Here is a 14,673-nt window from a genome sequence, read left to right on the forward strand (position 1 = left end):
CTCAGTGATGAATTCCTTTTTATTGATATCTGTATATGTATACATTGGTATGATTTTCACCTCTGCACTTTGCACAGGTTACCCATAATCCTCTAAATTTGAGGGTTATAGGTATCCTCATAGGACTATGCCCTGATCAGAAGAACAAATGGATGCATTGACAATTAGGTTTGATTCCATTATTGCATCTGGCTGTAGTGTACATTGTATGGATCCATTTCCAGCTGCCCTGGATGACTGGTTCTATAGTAGTAGGACTGAATACAGTGTTGCTAAATACCTTAAAAATAATATTAAGGTGCACACGAGCAGGTTGCACTGCCAGGTTTTTGTGAACATTAGTTTTTGTTATGAATTGTCCCTCTTAAGTTGAAGGATCATGAAAAAAATCAAAATGTTTTTGCATTTTTATACAGTCAGATAATATGAAGCTGAGCTAGAATGCATTTTGATGGCTTCCTATGCTTAGGGCACATCTGTTTGCTGTTTTAAAAGACCAAATAAACTGTGGCTTCCCCCAGATGCTATGCAGTTTAGGAAACTTTTTTTCTTTGGTGCATGTTCATTTCTGCTTTGCTCCATCTGAAAGAACCCATTTCTTCCTCTCTATGTGCTTGAATTTAACAGCCTAGCAACCCTTTCCCTAATGTTACAGTATTCCTCTATAATCTGGTGTGAATGGTGTACCAGTTACTACTTGTACTTCCTGGCCAATGCAGAAAGCAGATGGGGCCTTGCCTTCTTTCCTTTATGGAATCTAATTCACTTGGATTTGTTTGGGTGTAGGATTGCATAGGCCAGGTTTGCTCTGCGCTTCCTCTGAGTCTTGCCTTGTTTTGGCATCCATGCAGAGCTGGGATAAACGTAGATTTTACTTGTTTTCTTCTTTTCAATCCCCTACTGTTTTCTCTAAAATGGCAGATTCACTCAGTTTTCTGTTCTCATGCCTTACAAAACCTCCCTCTCTCTCTCTCTCTCTCTCTCTCTCTCTCTCTCTCTCTCTCTCTCTCTCTGTGTGTGTGTGTGTGTGTGTGTGTGTGTTGCACATCTGTATTTTTAGGCACTGGATGTTACTCATGATGATCATTCATCAAGAATGCATGTCAACTGTGACAACCAAACTGTGATAGAGCTATGTTGGAAGGTGGTGGATGGGGCAGGGCAGGGGAGACAGAGACCAATGATACACATTGAATAAACAGTCCTCCCCTCCTTTCTCTAGTCACAATAGAGTCCAAATCTCATGCATTCACAAGCTGAACACAGCCAAAGCCCACAGCTGTCATGCATTTTCAACAGATTCCGCAGGGCCTAGATGAGGTTTGAAGACATTCCTTTGCTCTTACACATTAGCTAGAAGGAATTACCGTAACATCTGATATTGTGGAAGTGGGAAATTTGCCATTCTGACCTTGCCCAAAGCAATCCGGAACTGGGGGGTCCAAGGATTTATTATCTCAGATGGCCTCCAGAGGTCACAGGGGGCCCTTTTAGTAGTATTCCAGCAGTAACCAATTCATTTGGAGAAAGGATGCACTTTTGTGCGGATAAAATAATGTACAGACACATGCTCCTGTTATGCTCTGGATCACTGTCATAGGAAAGGCATGTTCCACTGGAATAATTCCCAGCTGTCAGCAGTATGCTGATATACCACAGCCAATAATCAGGGAACAGGCCAAATAAACAGGATGTTAACAATGTACACGATTGCATGAGTGTCTAACAATCTTTCTGCACATTTCAAAGTCTCCTAATGAGCTTGACATGCACTGTTGAATTTGCAACTGTCTGATACAAGAATACCATGGATAAAATGTGTACATTGCAGAGTTTCTTGCCTGCATGGTTGGTGATATGGTAAGGTGAAAGGTGATATAAATGCTCTTTCAGAACTGTTCATTTCTTTTCTGGGAAAGGCTGCAAAGACAGCCAAATGCAGACTGGAGAGAATGTTCTTGTCATTAGAATGGCTTTTGCAGCTGCAAGGTGACAAAAATGGCTATAGATATTGCTCCCCCACCCACCAGAAATACATTGTTTAAAATTCCTGCCTTTCCATAACCACATAATAACTTGAATTACAGTTGCAGTTATTGATTCATGCCCAACAGGTTGGTTATCTTTCCAACAATGGCAGAAAAAACATGAATTAGGTCACAACTGGCTGAGTGGATTTCTGAAAGATGACCCTGGGGTGCTGGTCCCCAGCAAGCCATCATTCTGCAATCCTGAGTTCCTGAAGGAAGTTTCTCTTTCTTGCTCCTACTTTTCAGATGCATTTTAAGAATTACTTACTTACAGATTGTTAAATAAAATTATTTACTTTCCTCAGATGAAAGATACATAGTGTTTTGTATACTAAGGTAGTCAGAATATAAGAATGCCATATAAATAATAAACATTACATTATACTGAAAAAGGCTACAGCCCTATAAGCACCTACCTAGCAGTTAGCACCCATTAATGCAAAGGGGTATACTTCTGAGTAACATATATGGTTGCACTTTAAGCCTTCAATTCAAAACCACACAATCAGCTATTCTAAGGCACACCAGTTGTTATTCTAGCTTTGCAGTTATGCCGGCAATGTCTTTTTTCCCCATTCTATCATTTGACCCTCATCACAATTGGCTACTTCTTGCTATAAACAATAAAACTGAACTATGCTGTAAGGATGACATAATACTTTTATAAGTAATCAAGTAATCAAGAGAGCCATTGAAAGGGCTTTGTATTGGCAATATGAAAACTACCACCATTAAAAGCATGAAGGTCCTACAAGAGCATTGTAAATTTGTATTATTATTATTATTGCTAGTAAACTCTGGGTAGTTTACAACAACATACAAAACAAAACAATAAAATACAATACAAATACCATACAAACTACACTGTTACAATGTATTTAAAATAGCTTTAAAAACACAGTAAAAAAGACTCTGTAAAGGAAAGAATCACCTGGATTACCCCCTCAGGCCCCTGGATGACCAAACTGATCTTTAAAATCCTCTGCATAAAGGGCTGTTTTGATCTGGTGCTAAAAAGAAGGTGGCAAGTTTGGCACCAGGCCAGCTGCTGCAGGGAGGTTGTTCCAAAATGGGGGGCCAACCCAGAAGAGGCTCTCCCCTCGTTGCCCGCCTCCTAGAGTTTCCCATAGGGTTGCACTCTGAGAGAGGCTCTAGAGGTTGAATGAAGTGTCTGAGTAGATGTGGGTTGAAAGAGGTGCTCTGACAAGCATTGTGGTGCCAGTTATTAATTTGGCTGCCACACACTGCACCAGCTGTGGCTTCTGAACAATGCAGAATGCATTGCAGCAATCTAATTTAGAGATTACCAGAGTGGAGATTAGTGAAACCAGGCTATTTCTATCCAGATAGGGGCATAACTGGGCCACCAGCTGAAGCTGGTAGAAGGCACTCCAAGCCTCTGAGGCCACCTGGCAAAGATGGATCAGGGAACACTCCCAAGCTACAAGCCAGGGAGATAGAAGCCCACAGGCTGAAAAGGTAAAACATGATTATCAATTGAGTGATTGGCTTAGAGAAGTTTGGAATGCAACTATTAATGATAAGTTAACTTGCAATATTAAATTGAAAGTAGACTGTATAAATAAGAATAATTTTGTTGACATTTGGGGACATTTTACTGAATATGTCATAATAAAAGGGAAAGGTTTTATTAACCTCACAAGATTTACTGGAATTTTGGAAGGGGGATGGGGCATCCTGAAAGAATAAATGAATTAACAGCCATCTAGTGGTCTTGGTGGTTTTTGTCATGGTTTTGTATAATTTTAACTGTATTTTAATGTTTTTATTTGTATGATATAATTTTATGTACAATGAAAAAAATAAATAAAAAAGAATAGATTGAACACCCACCTTCTGGTTAAGAGAACCATGCACGAGCGTTATCTGTCATGCCTGGATTGAGCTTCAATTTGACAGTGATCTGACCATGACAAAAGGGGCAGAATCAACGTCCCACCCCCCACACAGAGCACCATTCTCATATCCAGCTGAAAAGACCATGTCTAGAGTATGCCCTGCTGCATGTGCTGGGCCAATGACATGCTGGGACAGTCCCATGGTTGTCATGGTGACCAGGAAATTCTGCACTTTCCCAGATAGAGCATCCTCTGCATGAATGATGACATCTCCCAGGACCAACATCACATCTAAGACCACCTCCGTCAGTTTAGGGATGGATGGGTTGCATAGTGGGTAGTACACCAGCAGAATCCCCAATCAGTCCTGCGGGCCCAGCACAGGATGCAAACACCTCAGGCTGTTTGTTGGATGGGAGACAGAGAATACAGCCCCACCAACCCTCAAGTCTGCCCTGAGGATGAGAGACTCCCTGTTTACTAATCCAGGTCCTAGTTATAGATTCAGTTAAGCATATTTACAGAGTTCCTGCAACCATGAAATCTGCACAACCAGGATTTCCAATCCCAGAATCTTGTATGTTCTGCTGAGTGTGCTTACAGATCCCTGGCCAGAAGCCTGATGTGTGGGATGCTGTGGGCAGGACTTATGTGCATTCCCATGCCCCTGACCCCAGTTAAGTTCTATGGGCAAACCAATAGAACTCCATTGCCTCCATAGCACAATATAGAACAGATTATTCTTTCCTCATATTCTTCCATCCGTTCTACCTAAAGTTCATTTTTAAGCTTTCACAAGAATAAGATGTAATAAATATATGGGCAAAAAGTACTTTCTGACCTCAAACATTATGTGTATTTCTAGAAGTTGAGAATGTCTTTCCTATTCTTAAGGATATCTTTAATCTTGTCCTTAAGATTGTACAAAATACAAGCCCAGGGTAACATGGCCATACATATTTGCATTTGTGCTGATACCTGAAATCTGGAATATATTGACAAGGAGGTGAAAGAACACTGGGTCATCTTTTCATACAAAGAAAACAAAGGAACTATAAAGAACAACTTACTTTCCACCCCAAACACTGTCATTTGCACGAGACGAGACACATACTAGATAAGAACCCTATTTTTCTACTTAGTCATGACAAGTTGGGTCAGCTCTCCTGGGATTCAGATATGTGGTTCCAATAAGTTTAGGTATTTCCTACACTTGGTGGTTATTTCACTTAACAGTCTCCTCTGTCTGTGATGAATCTGATAACAAACAGGATATGCTTGAGTTCACAGAAATGCTAGGCCAAATGCATCACAATTAATGCTGAAGACCAGAGCTCAAGTGACTGTATGGAGGCCTCTGAAAAAATCTAACCACATTGAGGATGGTCTGGACAAGAACACATAGTTCACATGAAAGATGCTGACTATGTGGATTTTCATTTTTTTTCAGGAAAGTACTAAAGTAGAATTAAAAGTGAGAACAAGCATGGGAGAAGGAGTCTGAGATAATGAGATACCTGAGGTTTGGTCTGCTGAGAAAAGTATAAAGAATCAGCTTCACCATATGGAGCAGTGTCCAGACACTTGGGTTCAAAGGGCCTTCTACCACATATAAGTTTGGTTATATGAATGACCCTCTAATCTGAGGGACAACCTATTTTGGTCTGAATTTGCTTGGTTATTAAGAACAGCTGCAGAGGGTCATCCTTGTTTATCAAGTCATGCAAAAAAGGGCATTTTTATGTGTTGTTCCCAAACTCTGGAATGCATTCCTTTCAGTGTTGCTCCTGGTCTGTACTTGCTTCATATTCAGGATGGGAGCCAAGATGCCTCTTTTTAATTTAGTTTTTAATTTAGTTTTTAATACATCAACAATAGATAGATATGACTGATGCCATCAGATGCCAAAGCACTCTTTGCTTTAGGATTGCTACAGAGTAGCATATTTCTCCTGTGCAGTTCTGGAGACATCAATAAATGTCATGCAGTGTGAGCAATGAAAGACATGCTAGGAAGAATTCCAAGTCTGATCAGTTTTAAATTGCCTCTATATCCAGAGAACATTAGTTGTTGAGTGAATAAGAAATATAATAAACAAATAAGATAATTTACAGTAAAGCAGGTTTTCTGATATGGAGAAACTGTGGGCAGGATCCAATAAAGTGCGAGTACTTACAGTATGTCCCCACCAATTATTTTGTGCACCACCAATTCTCTTCCACAAGTAATACTGCTTGCAAAACAGAGATTTAGTGCTTCCATGGGCAACCAAATGAACACAGGCATTTTCTGGAAGCAGGCAGGTCAGTGGAACTCATGTGAGGCAGCTCTGCAAGACCATCTCAGTTTCTGCACATGAACAGACTTTCTCTAGGAAGAGCTAAATCGTCATTGGGAAAGCACTGTGTATCCTGGTTGTGCAATGGAATTGCTTGCAGAGGGGAATCAGTGGTGGCATAAGCACCGCATTGTATTCTGCCCTATATTGGTAATGGCCATACAGGAGGAAATGGAACACATCAAACCTGTACCAGATTTGATGCTCCCAGTAACACAATCTGTGACATTCAAAGCATGTACATTTAATCAGATATTTGTGTGAAAGCAGTTTTCTGTGTTCAGGTACAGAAAGCCAAAGAGCTGCCATTCTGGAACTCTCTGCTTTCTAGATTCCACTGTGTTATGAATCTGTGTGCTCAAATGGCAACAAGCAAGATGTTTATAGGAATTTGCTTGATATAAACAAGTAAATGAAGCTGACAAGGGAAACTGAAGACTGTTTCTTGCTGCATAAATCTTCTGTATATGTTACACATACTTGGAATGACCCAATTTAAGCACTAACTTTGAACCAGTTTATAGGAGTGAAAGGTCACCATGTCTAAAAACAGTGGAAACTGTGTGGAGAAACCTTGTTTATTTTCTGTCTTTAAAAAAAAATCACTTGAAGCCATCCAACATATTATGCAAAAAATTATTTTCAAGGAGCGGAAGCAAAGACTTTAGATATTTTGGTCACCCTGATAACAGGCAGCAACAGAACTAGATGTTAAAAATCTTACGACTTTCCTCTATTGCTACTGGTAACAACAGATAGATACAAAGTTATCACTGAAATATTTGTCCAGGCAGAAGAATCCAAAGCAAGGAAGATACTGGGAAACCCACCACAGTGGTTCGAAGTCACAGCATAAACTTTTCACTCTGTGTGTGTGTGTGCATACATGGATATGCTAATGATTGGTCTTGTGATGCATTAGTCTGGTGGGACATTCTCTGTGTATTTCCATTTTGTGTGTATAGAAACAGCAAACATCCTGTACTTTTGATCTGGCTGACAGACAACCTGACTGGTGACGTTTTAGTGCCAATTAATGATATCTGTGATTCATTGCTGTACAAGGTAATGCCTGCTTTTCTTTCACTGAACAATTACTCTTTCAACATGTTGATGCTCAGGCTTATTAGCCTGTATCACTAATGCATAGCTTAATGTGCAGGTTTATTTACAAGGTTAAGACATCCATCACATCCATTAATGGCAGGAAATGGATCCGAGAGTCAATAAGGGTGTCTGCTGACTGTTGTCTAAAGTTGAACACTCTGAAACATTCTAGTGTAGCACATTTGGACAGGGGCTCATTTGACAATCAGATCATTTTGGAGAAATCTTTCCAAAAGAAAAGGAAAAGACATGGGTGAGGAGGAAAAAGCAGAGGGAGCAAGCTGATATAAAGAGGCAAAATTCAGAGATATCTGATGAGGCCGCTTGGACAAAGGTGTTAGGGTTTCATATAGCTACTTCTTGAAGGTTATTAGGATAAGTGCAAAAATAACCCAGTAATCTGTGGTGTATTGTTAAACTTTGAAGTACAGGTGCTCATCATGACAGTCCCCTTAACTGCATCCCTGAAGAGAAGACAGAATTCAGGTAGCTGTGCTAGAAGCTTTCATCTCTACCAGGATCAAATCATTTGTAATGCTAATGGGACTTTAATGACCATTCAAAACAAAGCCATTCACTGTTATAGGGAACAGGGAAATCTGAGGAAGGCAGCATATGATATTAGCATTTCTGCTAACAAGAAAGTGTCATTGTTGTGTCCCTGTGCAGATTTCCAAAAGATTTCCAAAAGACCCTAAGCCCCAGCAGTTTCTAATATATTGATTGGTACTTCATGGATATATCTTACCTGGATGTTGGGATTTCCAGGGAAAACTTTCTGTAAAACCCTAACCCTTTCCCAATTAATTTTAAGAACTGGCATGCACATTTTAAAATATTCCTTCCCCAACCTATTTCCTTTCATGTTGTATGTTTTTAATTGTAAGCCTGTGGGTGGGGACTGCTTTGCCTTATTTTATTGACCATATGTGAACTGCCCTGGAGACTTTCTTCCTGAAGAACAGAGAAAAAAATAAATGAAGGTTTTCTATGTCAGGCTGCAGGTGGGAGCTATACTCCGTGCATACAGGAAACTAACAAGAGGACAGAGATCATCCTAGCTGCTTCCATAAGACACTATATTTCTCTGTATAGGAGTGATTTTCTTCCACTGGGGGAAGATATCACTGAATAGTAGAACAGTAGAATTTGATGGGGCCAGTAAGACCATTAGGTCCAACTCTAACTTAGTGCAGAACTCTTAAGTTAAAGCATCCCTAACCGATAGCTATCTTTCTGTATCTTAAATGCTTCCAGTGCAGAAGAGCCCATGACCACCCTAGGTAATTGGTTCCACTGTCATATTGCTCTAACATTCAGAATGTTTTCCTGATGTTCAGCAGGGATCTAGATTCCTGTAAGTTGAGTCTGTTATTCCTTTCTACATTCAGGGAAGATCAAGAAGAGATCCTGGATTTCCTCTGTGTAGCAACCTTTAAGTACTTGAGGAGCGCCATCCTATCTCCCTTCATTCCTCTCAAGGCTAAATATGAGCAATTCTTTCAGTCTCTCTTCATAGAGTTTCCTACTCCTTTCCTCCTCAAAATCTTTTGCAGGATGTCTGCATATTTCTTAACCTGTGCTCTCTAGAACTGGACATGGTATTGAAAGTAAGGCCTAACTACTGTTGAGTAGAAAGAACTTCATGCAATTTGGAAGTGATACTTCTGTTAATGCAGCCTAGAACACTGTTTGCTTTGTTTTGCAGCTAAGTCATTTTTGACTCCTATTTAGTTTGTGATATATGACCATTTCAAACTCTTGTTGTGCCAGGTACGCCCCAAATTTTAAGTATGCATTTAGTTTCCTTTTCCTTGGTGCAGAATTTGGCATTTGTTCCTATTAAATTTCATTCTGTTCTTTTCAGCCCTGTACCCAACCTATCCAGATCCCCTTGCATTTGGTTTTTGTTTCCTAGAATATTGGCTATTGCACCCAATGTTGTGTCAACTGCAAATTTGATAGGAATTCCCTATACCTCTTCATTCAAACCATTAATAAAAATGTTGAAGACCACAGTGCTTGGGACTGTCCTGCAGGTCCCACTCATGACCTTCCATCAGTTTAATAAGCACCCTTTCAATCCAATTCTGTAGTCAACTGTGGATCCACTTTGCAGATGCTTCATCTAGCCCATGTTTAGTTAGTTTGTTAAACAGGACACCATGGTGCACTTTTTTAAAAGAAAAGTTTAAAAAAGCATTCCCATAGTCCAAGGGAGGTTACCCAATCAAATATGGAGATCAAATTAATCTGGCAGGATCTGTTCTTAACAAATGTTGGCTTCTTGTAATTACTACATTGTTTTAAGGAAATTCCCTCCCTGCTACAGTCCATAATGGAACAGTTAATGAAAAGTATTATTGGTTGGCTGTGTTCAAAATTATAAACTTGGAGTTTAGACCAAGAAGCTGCATGTGGTCTTTCCGCTTTCATTACATCTCCACAGTGTTATCTCCACAGTGTTAGCTTAAGAAAGGATGATTAAATTTGACCTCAAACAGGGAATTTGTTACAATCTCAACAGCTCCCTGTGATAAATTTGCATGACACTTTGAAGATAAAATTGCATGTATTCAGCAAGACTTGGACTCCTCTATTAGTGTTGTGGTTCATCTATCCTGGATGGGGTTTTACTTCCCCTGAAAGATCAAGCATACAGCTTGGTGAGGCCCATATCATGTTGGTGGCCAGAGGCAACTTTATTAGATGAGGTTGATATACCTAGGTTGATCCTAGAATGACAGTAATCCAAGCTCTGGTAGCTTCCTGGCTGGATTACTGCAATGAGGCTACATTTGAAGGTAGTTCAGAAACTTCAGTTAGTTCAAAATATTGCTGCTAGGTTACTAACTGGGACTGACTGATCTGACCATGAGATGCCAGTGCTTGATTAGCTGCACTGACTTTCAACTTATTTTTAAGCCTAATTCAATTGACTGGTATTGACATTAGAGTCCTAAATGGCTCAGGAACAGAATACCGAAAGGCAGGTCTGCTCATGCGTGCACCTGCTCAGATACTTCAGTCACCTTCAGGGCTTTCCTCTGGGTACCTCTGCCAAAGGAAGCTAGTCTACGAGAGAGGGAGAGAGAGACCCTTTCCAGGGGTGTCACATCACTTGTGAATAGCCTCCTTAAAGATGTCCATTGGACATCTTTGCTGTAATCTTTTCTCCAAGGCATTTTAGAAATTATAGGATAGTAGAGCGGGAAGGAGCCATGAAGACCATCCAGTCTAGGTCTTCATTGTATCAATTATTTTGCTGATTATTGTATCAATTATTTTGCTGTTTCTTATTTTCTATTATATTTTATTCTTTTATAGGGAGACATGATATCGCTCTATAAGTACTCAAAGGCTGTTACAAAGAGGAAGGTCAAGATCTCTTATTGCTGATGCCAGACTGTAGGACACAGTTATGACAACCCAGATTCAGGCTGGACATCAGTAAAAGCTTCCTCACTGTCACAGCAATACAACAGTGGAACCAGCTGCCTAGAGAGGTGGTGGGCTCTCTCACACTAGAGACATTCAAAAAGAAACTTGATAGCTGAGTGGGATGGTGTAACCTGGTGTCCTGCAACAGCAGGGGGTTGGACTCGATGCCCTTCGTGGCCCCTTCCAATTCTACTATTCTATGATATATTTATATTGCATTTCTATTTTAACAGTGTTTTACAATGTTTTAGCTGGTTGTAATCCTCCAAGAAAATGTTAGTTATTGGGCAGATTAGACATGTATTAACTAAATAAATTAAGTAATCTATTTTCTTTGCTCTATATGAGAACTGGTCAGAAAATTTTCCTAGCATGCCTGGGAAAGTTGAATCCCAGGCATCCAGTAATACATAGATGGCCATTCTTCATGAGGAGGAGATAGATTAATTTGGTTGACAATTATGAGGTGACAAAGGAATTTAGCTACAAGGAAAGTATTCTGGATATTTTCTGAAGCACTCTCTTTATTACTACAAGTTCAGTTCCAAAACCTGTCTCAGATTCAGTCCTGGTGATCTCTGGTTGGCTAAAATTTGTAGTCAAAGCCTTCCTAGCTCTGTGATGAGAAACCTGCAGAAACCAGCTCGGGCTAGTTTTAAAACTGACAGGTCCCTTTTGTGGAGTTATGTTTTTAGACACGTGAATAAATCCAGCTGTGTTCCAAATGATTTGTAGGAAACAGCTTTTTCCGTTAAAATAGGAATTGGAGGTCAGGTTCAGAAGCAGGTGCTGACAAAGAACTGATTGCCTCTACTTTGCAAGTATCATAAATGTCAAGGGAAAATAATTGTCCTGCCTGTCTTTATTAAGGTGGAAACAACAACAACCCGCTGCAAATTTACTTTTCTGAAAGGTATCAGGTTGAAAGTAGTGGAAACAGAAGATCCGAACCAATTACTTTTTATTTTTTGGTAGGGGGAGACATCTTACAGCACTTGTCCCTGGCCTAGGGCATTCTGGGAGTTACAGGCCTTTTTCTGTGTACGCATGTATGGAATTGTGCCTTAGTTTGCATGGAGGAGCTTGAACTGAATGAGAGGCAACTGCAGTTTTATGAGTTTAATTAGGATGCCAGTCTTTGCCTTTGAATTGGATGCTAAACAGCAAAGCCTTCCTGAGTCACCAAGTGGAAAGGCCAATATAATGTTAATCATATCGATCTTTCAGCATTGACCTTCCCATCCTAGGATATATGCAGCAATACATCAGGGGTGTGCATTTTGTACCCTCCAGACATTTTGGACTGCAGCTTACCATGGCTCTATTCATTAGCTATGATTGATGGAAGGTGTAGATCAAAACAACAGAAAAATCACAAGTTGCTTACCACTAGTCTACATGGAAGTACACCAGCATCTGATTTAAAAACTGCTGCTATTTTGCCAACATTTGGATTTTTGCAATATCTTCTGTCTTCATTAGGTTCATTATATAACCTGAAGGGATATTTTCTGGGCCTATTTCATTCTTCTGAAATGTTCAGCTGCTCCGACTGTGACATTTTTCTAATTGGTCAATAGATTTTTACATGTAGAATTATTTCATGGATTAGCAAGCTTAAACTATTTAAAGCAAATCTTGATTTAGATTTCAGGGTTTTTTTTAACTTGCCACATTCTTCTGACGGATCTAACATATCTGATTGCTCATTGGCTGCTGCACATTGTTGTTCAGGAAATGTACTTGTAATAATATGCACTTCCTTGTTCTCCAGAATAATGTATTTCATGTCTTGCTTGTGATCTTATATCAAAAACAAACAGAAAAAGACTAGGTCCCAGAAAACGGAAATGCATACTTATTCTGGAGTAAATTATTTTGGTCAGTGTGCCAAATTTCTTCAGTCCAAGGAAACTCTTTTTGTCTACTCATACATGTCTTGCAGGTAAAGACAAAGGCAAACAGGCAGGGATCAAAAACTAATATATCTTAGCTTAAATTAACCATCCTATGCATGTTTAGAAAGGAACATGTTGTACAACGTTCAACATTCTCCAGCCAGCCATGCTGGAAGTAATAGAACATATTTTTTTCTGTCTTAACATGCACACGATGGTATTGCAAACTTCTTGCCAGTAACTAAATCTTATGCAGGGGAGGGTGGTGGTCAGTTTGAGTGGTGCAGCAGAGAGCAAATCAGCAGGATAGAGCTAAGGGTCCCTCTGATCTGAAGGGCAACACCACTTCTGAGCTTTGGAAGCTTGTCTGCCTTTTAGAACAGAGAGAAACCTGTTCCAAACCTGAAAGCTGGAAAATCATCCCATCATGCATGAAAGGGGGTGGAACCAGGGAAAGGCATGACTATCTAGAGAAAACTTGAAGGCCAGAGTGGGACCTCAGATGATCCAGATTTGGTTCATGAGCCTGTGGGTCAATACCTGATCTAGGTTACATTCTGAAACAAGATGCTGGACATTTAATAACGACTCAGTCCTGGAGAGTGTGTTTGTTTTGGCTCAGAACTCATCCAGTGTTTCTGAACTCAGAGGATCTATTTCCAAATCCCCCACATCCAAAACATGCCACCCTGGTTCATTTAATTAAGAGGCTTTGTAAGATATGCATTCAATTAATGTTCCATTGTATATTATGTTTTAGTAAGCCCCTGAAATAAGTTCCCTCATTCTCCCGTTGTGTAAAACAATAGCATCATTACAATCAGTGGCATCTTGTACTACAGCCAACTCTTCCTCATTGATAACGTATGAATATGAGTCAACTGCTCTCCCCATGCATATTATTAAAATCTAGTACATGTTCTTAATTACGAATATCCCTCAGCATTCTTGATCATCCTTAGCAATTAGCATAATGTTGGAGTTCATCCACAGGGTAAATGTTGTAACCTGACTCGGAGCCCTTAGCCATCAGGTGTTTTTAATTTGTAGCTTATATCAAGTGTACGTAACTACAGAAATGTAAATCATCACAGGAAGAGAGGAGCTGGAACAATCAACGTGATGGTTTTGATATTCATGTGGACTGCTGGCATATAGTTGTTCCTTGTGATTAAGCAAAGATGTAAAGCATGTCTACTGTGATGCAGCCAGAGGAAAATTATGAAAGGTTGCTGAAGTGCCTAATAAGGTAGAGTTTGCAGACCCCTTTCTCTCACTGGTGTGGGCCGGTGGACTTGTAAGTGAAGGACTGACCCTACCTTTAGACGGTGCAAGGCAGATGCTGGGAAGGGGCAGGAAGGTGTTGATGGGGGGAGTGGGCCAAGCAGGCTGTCCAAGGCCCAAGCATCAGCTCCTTTGGAGATGGGCATGGGAAGTGGAAAGGCAGCACCGTAACATGTTTGCACTTCCAATTGTCTCTTTCCACAAATGCTTTTGTCCCTTTAGGTGGGAAATATGGTTATTAAGCGGTCTTTTTCAGGTTTCAGGTTATTAAGGATATCTCTTTAAACCTGGAAACAGAAGCAATAATCTCTCTTGGGATTTTTCAGTGTGACAGTTAAAGTATTTTGAGGTTCATTTACCCTAAAATGCTGCTTGATGCATTGCAACTTTTTTCTGTGTCAGATTACCTTGATGATACATTTTTCTCTCAACATATGATGTGGAAACCCAAGACTTAATAGCTATACCCAGACATTGGAATGACCAACTGAGGAGCAATCATTCAGCCCTCTTATTACTGGCATTCTGCCAGCAAGCCACCCCTCTTTTATGGAAAAAAGGCATTTCATTTGCTGAGAGGATCTATTTTTCTTGGTGACTCTGTATTTTAATTGGTATTTTAATTGAATTATGTTATAATGGACTGTCCTTCCATTTGCTATTACTCTTTTTCTGATCTTATCAGATAAGTATATAGATTTATTGCAGTGTTTATT

This window comes from Varanus komodoensis, unplaced genomic scaffold (genome assembly GCF_004798865.1).
Source record: "Varanus komodoensis strain SLA01 unplaced genomic scaffold, ASM479886v1 scaffold2, whole genome shotgun sequence".
Taxonomy (NCBI): domain Eukaryota; kingdom Metazoa; phylum Chordata; class Lepidosauria; order Squamata; family Varanidae; genus Varanus; species Varanus komodoensis.